This window comes from Camelus bactrianus, chromosome X, assembly GCF_048773025.1.
Source record: "Camelus bactrianus isolate YW-2024 breed Bactrian camel chromosome X, ASM4877302v1, whole genome shotgun sequence".
In the NCBI taxonomy this organism is placed as follows: Eukaryota; Metazoa; Chordata; class Mammalia; order Artiodactyla; family Camelidae; genus Camelus; species Camelus bactrianus.
This window is the reverse complement of record NC_133575.1, coordinates 83,306,258-83,317,174: the sequence shown is the minus strand read 5'-3', so window position 1 is coordinate 83,317,174 and position 10,917 is coordinate 83,306,258. Positions and strand designations below refer to the sequence as shown.

Below are 10,917 nucleotides of genomic sequence, written 5' to 3'. Positions count from 1 at the left end.
CCTTCTGGGGAAGCGGGTCACAGTGTCAAGAGTGAGGAAATATTTTTACCTAGAAGTAGATGAGTATTGAGAGCTCTGGACTATATCCTGGCTCACTGTTTCGTTTTCTGGAAGAGCTCTTTTGAGTAAGGCATAGAGTAAGTAAGCAAATAAAACGCTGTCCACCCCAGCCCCTGGCAGCCTGCCCCAAGGTCTTCAGCAGAGGGGACTGTGAACTCCAAGAGCCAGATTTCCCTTTGAGAGCCTCAGGAAAAGTTGCGAATGTTAGTGAGGTGAGTGGCTGCTCCACCCACGTCAGCCCTGGAGCAGAGAGAGTAGTTCCAGCCTGCGGCCTTGCTCGGCGCCTCTACAGCAACCCCCAGGATAGGCCACATTTGTGAGCAGCTCCACAGCTGGGTCCTGACACACCCACAAGCTGAGTCTACAGCAGCCGCTTTTGCTTGGAGGCCAGGGAGGCGGGGGTGGGGTGTCATCTGGCTGCTTCAGAGGACTGAGTGGTTGGAAAGAATTTGGAGAGGAGGGTTGTGGGAGAGAAATTAAGAGAAAACAAATCAATCAGCGAGGTAGTGCCTAAGTAATCGCTGTAATGTGGGCCAATAAAAGTGGAGTATATACGGTCATAGGCTGCTCTGCTGGATGGTTTAAAGTCGGCTCAAAGAAGCAGAGTGATTTCAGACCCTCTCAAAAGAGGTGGGGTAGTGCTTGTGTGCTGTATTTATGTGCACACTTGATCTTGGAGAAAATGGTGAGGGAGGCACAATTTATCTTTGGTCTATCCACGTTTTAAGGGAACCAAACAAATTTGAGTGAAGAGTGTATGTGTGTAAAAGTCCTAGAGGCACTGAGTATTCAGCACAGAGACTGCCTTTGAATGCCCTTCATTGCCTCCTTACCAGGCCTCTCCTGCAGCCCCTGCTCATTACCTCTCATATAGGGTTTCCCGCTTCCCCCTCCCCCACCCCACTTCTCTGCTTCCCTCCATTTCAGGTCCCTAGACTTCCCTCTCAGCTTCTTTCTCCCTGCTGCTTTCCCCTCTGGTGTCACGTTCTCTGCTCTCCCCTTCTCTGTACCCCTCTCTCCCACTCTCCTCCCTTCCCTCTTAATCCCCCTCCTGTTTTTCTTCCTTCTGATCCATCTGCTCAGACCTCCCAGATTTCTCCCCTCCGGGGCCTCAGTGTTGACATTCTGCTCTCTCCCTTACTTTCTTCTAGTACAAGGCAGAAAAGGATAAAAACCTTAAGTCTGTACATACACTGAAACTGCTCTAATTCCTGCTAATTGTGGAGTAGAAGTTTGGGGTGGGATAAAAGGAGGAGTTAAGGTCAGTCTGAATTAATGAAAAATCTAAGTAATAGAACATTTTGAAAGAAATGTAATTGTATTACTTTCAAGTACATCCAGTAATACTGCTAACTGGAACAGAATCTAAGCGACTCATATAAGTGCCTTAACAAAGAGATAAGAATCATGTATAATTAGCATTATTATGCAGCTGTAAGGCCTTCATTCTTAAATAGGCTGATTTCCCCTTATTTATATGCTAAATCTGTTAGTAGACCTCTTTTCATAGCTGGAGGTAAAATCCTATTATAAGGGTGCTTTATAACCCCAATTTCCATGTCACTGCAGATGGTCCATTTTAGCAGTGCTTTGTTGATCTGGTTACCAAAATTACTGACAATAATGTACAACAAATGATTTTTTCTGGTCCCTATCTATTTAATAGTTATTCTTTATACAGAGGGTTCTTTTCCACTGCAGATGGTAAACAGGAGAGGGGAGAAGAGATGAGTTATTCTGGAGCTGAGCCATATAGATGTGTCTATTTGTGTATCTATGCACAGGTCTGTGGTTGTTAATTTGTGGGGAAGGATTTAAGGGGATTGTGTGTACAGGAGCATCTATAAGGTGGTCCATCAGCTGTGTGTCTGTGTGTATAAGGCATGGGAGGTACCTGGATGTGTGTTGAGGTCAGTAAGTGTGGAGGTTATCAAGGTGTGTGTGTCTGAGATCTGAGTCTTTTGATGGATGTGGGCATGTGTGAGAAAATTTGTTTAAACTGTTGTGTGAAGGGTAGAGTTTGTGAAATTTGCAGTTTAACTCTATGAGTGTAGCTGTGTAATTTGTTTGTGTGTGTGAGAAAAAGAAAGAATAGGTGCTCTGTACATTAGTAATTCTCAAAACAGGGTTGTGAGAGAGTCCATAAACCCTACTTCTCGCCTAATATAGATCCTACCACCATTTTTTTCTTTAGGTTTTCTCTCACCCTTCCTTCCTCCTCCTCCTCCTCCTTTTATTTTCTCTCTCTGATTTCAAAGCAGAATATCCTCAAGCCTCAGTCAGTTACTCCTATCTTAATCCTGTCTTTTCTTCTCCATCCACAGCCTTGTCATTTTTTCTCTCCAGGAATATTCTCCCATGACTAATTCAAAACACCATTCAGAAATATGCCCAGCACCCCACTAGATGCTGAGGAAGAGCAATGGGGGAAACCTGCAGAAAAAGCCTTGTAAGCATGACAGTAAGAGAGTATGTCTCCCCCTTGTCCACAGGGATTATGTTCCAAGACCCTCAGTGGATGCCTGAAACTGCGGATTGTCCTTAACTCTATATGTACTATGTTTTCTCCTACACATATACACCTATGATAAAACTTAAATTATAAATTAAGCACAGTAAAAAGAGAAAGAAAAATGCCGTATGATATCACTCATCTGTGGAATCTAAAAGAAAAAAAAAAGAAAAAAGAGGACACCAATGAACTTATATTCAAAACAGAAATAGACTCACAGATATGGTAAACAAACTTATGGTTACCAGGGGGAAAGTGGGTGGGAAGGGATAAATTGGGAGTTCAAGATTTGCAGAAACTAACCATTAAATAAAAAGTAGATAAACAGCAAGTTTCTACTGTATAGCACAGCAAACTATATTCAATATCTTGCAGTCACCTATAATGAAAAAGGATATGAAAATGAATGTATGTAGGTATATGTATGACTGAAACATTATGCTGTACACCTGAAATTGATACATTATAACTGACTATATTTCAATAAAAATAAATTAGGCACAGTAAAAGATTAACAGCAATAATAATAAAATAGAACAATTATAACAAGATACTGAAAAAAAAGTTACATGAATGTGTTCCTTTCTCTTTCAAAATATCACACAAATTTAATGCCTTTTCTATCTTAACTAAGCCCTTATTACACACTGTGGCCATAAATTTTGCAGTTTGAGGTGTTTCAGCAAAAGTAGCACAGATTTCTTTTTCCTTGTCCGCAATATCATGCGTAGAAGATTTGTTCCTGCTGTAGATCTTAGCAACCTCAGCGTACATTTTTTTCTTTATTGAGAACGTTCACCTTTTCACTTAAAGGAAGTGCTTTATGGCTTCTCTGTGGCCTTTCCAAATTGCTAGCATCACTACTCTTGTGCTTTGGGGCCATAATTAAGTAAAGTAAGGGTTACTTGAACACAAGCACTGTGATATTACAACATTCCATCTGATAACTGAGATGCCTACTAAGTGACTAATGGGTGGTACATGCTACACAAAGAGATGATTCATGGGCCTGGTGGGACAGGGTGGGATGGCTATTCAGAACAGTGCAAAATTTAAAACTTGTGAATTGTGTATTTCTAAAACTTTCCATTTAATAGTTTTGGACTATGGTTGACTGTAGGCAGCTAAAACCATGGCAAGCAAAACCTCAAATGAGGGAGGACTACTGTAGTCTCCTTTGGTGAGCCCAGCAATTTTAGGATACAAGATTCCTCAGGTAATGCTCACACTGTCTCCCCAATGCCCCTGTAAACGCCCTGGCACCACAGTGATGGTGCCTGGCTTCCTTACTCCCAGTGATCCTCCTCACTACTTCCTCACCCCTCTGAGGGGAGCTAAGCCTTTAGGCTTTGTTACTACTCGTAGGCATTTAATTGTATAATAAGATATTTTGAGAGAGAGAGAGATTACATTCACAGAATTTTTTTTTCCAGTATCTTGTTCTTTTAAAAATTTACTTGTTTATTTATTTTTGGTGAGGAAAGGTAATCAGGTTTATTTATTTATTTATCTAATGGAGGTACTGGGGATTGAACCCAGGACCTCGTGTATGCGAGGCATGCACTCTACCACTAAGCTATACCCTCCCCCCTCCAGTATCTTGTTCTGATTGTTCTATTTTATTATTAGTCATTGCTGTTAATCTCTTACTGTGCCTAATTTATAAATTAAACTTTATCACAAGTGTATATGTATAGGAAAAAACATAGTACATATAGGGCTCAGCACTATCTTCAGTTGCAAGCATCCACTAGGGGTCTTGGAATGTATCCCCTGAAGATAAAGGGGACTACTGTAATGCGGATTTCTAGGGAAAGAGCTTTGCAGCACAGAGAACAGCTAGTGCAAAGGCCCTGTGGTAGAAGCATGCCTGACATTTTTTTAAGGCACAGGGAAGATATACAGTGGCTGTAACAGAGTGAGCCATTAGCAGGAAATGTGATCCAGAAAGGAAGTGATGAAGGCGCAGAGATATATCTATAAACTTCTTGTCCTCTTCTCCTTGTTGTTCACCTCATCATGATTACCTCCTACCTAAAATGCTTAAGAAATAGGGCTGTCAGGATTTAAAGAGAAAACGTGTAAGGAGTGTGGAATATTATAGGTTCTTATGAATTGTGTATGGAGATTTAGTGACAATTACCATAGTTTCTATTCCAAAATCTTTTACTTCCTCCTCTTTCTCTTGCTATATTCTGTCTTTAAGAAAAAATTGTTTCTTTCTTCTTACCAAGACTGACTTCTCTCTACCTGTGCTTTGTCTTCCCATCTCTTCCTCCTCTTTATCCCCTTTCTTGCAAGCATTTTCAAACCCTCCCTTTCAGCTGGCTTCTTCTCTTCTGGGGACAAGTATGCACAGGCCTTCCTTGCCATAAAATGCCTTCCTTTAACCGTACTACATATTCAAGCAATAGCTTTGTCCTGCTCCCCTATCAAATTTCTTAAGAGTCTTGTTACTTTTTCTGTCTCAACCCACATGCAATTTGACTTCCACTTTCATTTCTGTATAGAAACTGAACTCAGGATGGTTACTAATATCCTCTTTCTCACCAAATCCAAAGATATATTTTTAGTTCTCTTCATTTTTGATTCCTTTGCAATGGGCTTTGATGAAAAGAGCACAGGCTTTGGATCAAAACCAACGTGGTTTTGTATGAAAATCCTATTCTGCCACTATGTAACTTTTTTGAGCTACAGTTTTTGAGTTTTTTTCATTTTAAAAAAGGTATTGATAATATTTGCCTTGCCAGGAATTGGTGAGGTTTAGAGACAATGGATTTAGTATGTAGTATATAGTAGGCACTAACTGAGTAATTTCTCTCTACCTTCTGTGATTGATTTCTAAAATCACTTTTGCTGAGTGGATTCTCCTGCATCCTTAAAGATGTGTATGACCCAAGATTTTGCCCTTGAATCTCTTCTCTCATCATACCAAACCTTCCCAGCGCGTTATCTACTGCCATCTCTTCAACTGATATGAACATTTGGATGGCTTTTACACCTAGTTCTAGGTCCCTAGAAACTTCTTCTAAATACCTTACATGCGTTTCTGACAAAGATACTTCTAGTATGCACATTCTGTGATTTTACTTTGGGGGTAAATGAGAGCAGAGTTTGGGAGAAGCATGGACAGAGAGATAGCTGAGGTAGGGTACTGAATTCTAGGCTGAAGGGTTTAACTTGATAAAATCGCCAGACTAATGGAGCTCTAAGAAGTGGTGTTAACATGATTTGAATTTAGCATTTATGAATGTTGCACTAGAGCAAAAAGAAGCTGGAGCAAGGAAGCCATTTGAAAAGATATGACAATCTAGATATTACTTGATGTGATTTTAGAAAGAACAATTAATCTGAAACCTAAGGAATTTTGTAAAGAAAGAATTAGAAAGACTTGGCAGCTTATTGGATGTAGTATGAAGATTTGAGAGGAATCAAAAACATTCCACAGTTTCAGGGATGAGACACTGGAAAACTAGTGGTGCTGTTAGTGATAATGGTGGGGTTTGGAAGAATTCTTGTTTTAAAAAAGGTGAGGAGAGTGAAAAGGGAAAATAATTAAAATTTTGATATATTAAATTTCAGGGGACAGTAGGAGACCTAAGGGAAAAATATCTTGTGGGCAACTGGAACTAGAATTCAGAAAAAGAATAAGAAACTGGAGTTAGTCAGTGCTGGTACTGGACATATTAGATTCATTTGTATACAAGGAGTAGCCCAAATCTGAAGAATAGATGAGTTCCCCTAAAGGAATGAGTACAAAGGGCAGTAGATGGGGGGCAAGAATTGAATTTTGGGAGACATCCAAAGGGAATAAGTGGGAGGAAGAAGGAGAGCTGGAGAAGCCAGAGACAGAGAATTCAAAAAAAAATAAAAGGAGAAGCAGTGTGAGACAAGCCTAGTGACTTTCACACTAATTCATTGGTCCCAAACTGACTTTTCTGTTATGTACCCACTCTCTTTTACTCCCCTAAAAAGCTTGTTCCCAAGCTTTTCTTTTCATCCATTGTTTAGCCAGGCCTCCTGGGCCTCAGAGTCTAATTATTATTCCTACTGTTGAGATCACTCTCAATTCATGCTTCCCTGCACCCATCAGCTATTAACTCTTCTTCCCTAGGTAGTTAGTACACTCAGTAATACTCATTTACAAAAAACGTACAGAAGGTGCTATCTTTGCTAATTTGCTAAGTGATGTTGATGAACTGTGATACAATAGTAGAGGGTCTTCCTTTCCAATAAGGTGGTCTGTAGGAACAAATACAGCTGATCTAGTACACATTTATTTGTTTAGAAACAGTGAATGAAATGTCCCATTCTTATTAAGGCCCTATTGTGTGTCCAGCTGCCCCAAATCAATGAGAATATTCTGAGCAAATAAATATATAATATGAATAATGAAAGTAACATCTTCTAGACTTATGTGCACCCTTTTTATATTTTTAAAAGCATTCCTTCCTCAACATACACCTTGCCTCCTCCTACTTTGCTCCCATTTTTCTTCTCTTATACTCAATTATATCTCTTTTATTCTCATGCTCACATTCTACACACATCCATAAAGACTCTCAAAGACTCAGGAATCTTCTACATTGCACTAACTTGCACACAAAAACTTCCATTCATATGGGGTCTTTTTGCACATATTTCGTGCTTTATTTTTTATTTATTTATTTTTTGCATGTACATACATATATTCATTTTCATATTCTTTTTCGTTAAATGTTACTGCAAGATATTGAATATAGTTCCCTGTGCTATACAAAAGAAATTTGTTTTTTTTAAATCTATTTTTATATAAAGTGGCTAACATTTGCAAATCTCAAACTCCCAAATTTATCCCTTCCCACCCTCTTTCTGCTGGTAACTATAAGATTGTTTACTATGTCTGTGAGTCTGTTTCTGTTTTGTAGATGAGTTCATTAGTGTCCTCTTTTTTTTTCTTTCTTTTTTTTTAGATTCCAAAGGTGAATGATATCATATGATATTTTTCTTTCTCTTTATGTCTTACTTCACTTAGAATGACAATCATCCATGTTGCTGCCAATGGCACGGTTTTATTCTTTTTTTATGGCTGAGTAGTATTCCATTGTGTGTATATGTATATGTATATGTATATATATATATATATACCACAACTTCTTTATCCAGTCATCTGTCCATGGACATTTAGGTTGTTTCTATGTCTTGGTTATTGTAAATAGTGCTGCTATGAACATTAGTGTGCATTTATCTTTTCGAATTAGAGTTCCCTCTGGATATATGCCCAGGAGTGGAATTCCTGGATCATATGGTAAGTCTGTATTTAATTTTTAAAGGGATCTCCATACTGTTCTCCATAATGGCTGCACCAAACTACATTCCTACCAACAGTGTAGGAGGATTCCCTTTTCTCCACACCCTCTCCAGAATTTATTGTTTGTGGACGTTTTAATGATAGCCATTCTGACTGGTTTGAGGTGGTACCTCATTGCAGTCTTGATTTGCATTTCTCTGATAGCAATATTGAGCATTTTTCATGCATCACTGAGTATATTCATTTTTTCTTTGTGTATCTGATGTGTGAGAAGTGGTTATCTCATAGCTGTTTTAAATTACATTTCTTTAAATAATATTGAAGATGTATATTTTAAAATACTTTTTGGCATTTGTATTTCTTTTTCTTGTGAATTGTCTGTTCATGTACTTGTCCGTTTCTCTATTAAGGTGTTATTTTTCTTATTCATTTAATGACACTATTTTAATATTAAAGATATTAACCCTTTGTCTGCCATTTATGTTTCAAATATTTTTCCTTATAAGTTGTTTATCTTATCTTTTAACTTGTTTTTTGCGGCTTAGAATCTTTTTACTTTATATTATTTTGCAATTTATATTGTAGATTCCAAATTTGTGTGTTTAAAAACAGGAGTCATCTTTTATCATCTTATGTCTTTCACCATGTTTAGTGTTGTATTTATTTGACATTCATAAAATGTAAGAGTGCCTAGCACTATACATGCAGAGCACTAGGAACAGTGCTTGGTATTATAATAAGTGTGCAATAAATTTTAGCTACTACTATTATTGTTATCATTATTAAGTTAGTAAGTGAGTCTGGGAAATGAGATAGTTATATCAAATACAATAATTAGGCTTCACTGTGTAGCCTTCACCCAAAATGAGATATGAAGTTAACTTCATCCAAATATCAACCGTGGACCTCTTCCTTTTGCTCATTTTACATGCAGATTGACTGGCTTGATCATTGGTGATATAAATCATCTATCAAGTGTAGTTGTCCTTCGTTTATGCTTACAAAGCTACCCTAAAGCTCCCTCTAGATATGGCAATTTCAATGGAGTATTTTGGTAAAAGAAAGCTTTCCTAATAATTTAGCCTGAGTGAAGAGAAAATTTCAAACATCCTACCTTTCCAACTCCTGTAGCTGCAGGCCTCATATAGAATGAAAGTAAACAAAGATGGTAATGATGCCATACAAAAGAATCTGCAGCAGTTGCCAGTTAGCTGAAGGACTCTGAGATCAGAATGATGTGAGGTGGAAAGAAGTTGTCTGATATTGGGAATGGTAGCATGTGGTTGGGTTGGGTGAGAGATAGTTATAATTGACCATCTCTTTCCAGCAGGGCAAACAGTGGGTAGAGATGGGTTCTTGTCACAGTCAGATTTGTACTTTAGCCAAATCAGAGATGTTTAAAGCATTTAGAGTACATAAATTTGGAGTGTGGTATAATGAACATAGCATATTAACAGTCAGTTTATTCATTTTATGAATGAGATTTGGGTAAAAGTAATGTGGAAAATGGATGTCTGGACCTAACGTAGCATTGCAGCATTTAATCATAATCAGAAACTGTGCCTTACCTAGATCAATGAGGAAAATAAAATAAAAAAAACCGTGGAAGACTAATGAAGTTTGCATGAAAATTGACACACACTTTATTGCACACAATATTTATGCTTTTAAGTGGGTTGCACAAATGTAACGTTTTAATTACAACAGAGAAAAATAACATAGGAATCTCTTCTAAAAATATTGCCTACTAGTCAGGTAGCACCTATAATTTATCACAAGACCCAACCCGGCAACATTGAGTTACAGTGCTCCCATACCTTCACCTCACTGCCTGAAATGCTAGCATCATGCTTCCCTTCTTTGCCTCCTCTGGTAGATTCTGGGGAACTCTCAGGGGTTTCTGCATCTTCTGATGTCAGCAGTAGCTGTCCCTGCTGGTTTCGTTGAGAAACAGAATAGTGCTTCACCACAAAAACTTGGAAAACTTTGGATTTAGACTAAATAAAAATAACCTGCAAATGATCTTTAATTCATTTTCTATTTTTCTTGGGTTTCTTTTTCTTCAATAAGGATAAGGCTGATGAGATAGTATGAAGAGAACACATGATGCTTCAGGAGCCTCTTGGACTCCATTATCCTTGACCTCTAGTTGCCTGTAATTCTTAATGGAGATCATCCTCTCACTTTTGAAATTCTGTTCTCTTGGTTTCCATGACACTGTATACTGCATTGCTCATGTCCTACCTCTCTCACAGCCACTTTCTCTTTTTCTATCATCTTTGCTGACCTCCTTCATAATCTTGTTTCCCAAATGTGTGTGCTTCTGTCCAGTCTTTGACTCTCTGCTTTTCTCTGAGTATACACTGTCTCCACACTGTTTCAAATGCCACCAAAATGTGTGTGACTCCTCAAATTTCCTCCAGGCCCTGATATTTCTGCAAGCTAATTTCATCTTCAAATCCTGGTTGATTATTTGCACTATTGTTTCACCTAAGCACAATGCATCCTGAAGTACAGTTCCCTACCTTTGCTACTCTTCCTGTGAAGTGACTTTTCTTCTGACTTAATTATTTCTGTTAACAGGCTCTTTTCCCAGTTTCATAGTTGTGAAACCTCTGGATCACACTTAACTTCATTCTGTCAGCCTTCTCCACCCAATCAGTTACCAAGTTCTGTCTGTTATTCTTTCCCAATTATTCTCATATTCTCTAGGGCTTTTATTTCCCACTGCCACTACTATACCTTACTATTTCACACCTTGTTTACTGTGCTCATCTTTCTGTCTCCTGTCTGTCTTCTAAACCACTTAAACAAAAGTCCAGGCTCATCTTCTTAATATACCACTCTCATTGTGTCTTTAAATGCCTGAATCTATTGTCTCTTCATTGAAATGCTAACTCGTTATTTTGACATTTTATCTGCCTAATAATATGATCCCAATTGTCTCCTCCAAATTTATCTTCCATTATTTCTTGGAAGAATGTAACTGTTTTCCCACATCCAGATTTTTATGCTATTGTTGCTACATTTTAATTTTACATTGTTAAAATCCTCC

General features: G+C 38.1%; 1 non-coding gene across 1 annotated transcript; it reads right to left on the bottom strand.

Annotated features, from left to right (window-relative positions):
- Positions 1–4,086: 4,086 nt before the first annotated feature.
- TRNAA-CGC (transfer RNA alanine (anticodon CGC)) lies at positions 4,087–4,159 on the bottom strand. Its single transcript has one exon. It is a non-coding gene; the product is annotated as a tRNA-Ala (tRNA).
- Positions 4,160–10,917: the final 6,758 nt, after the last annotated feature.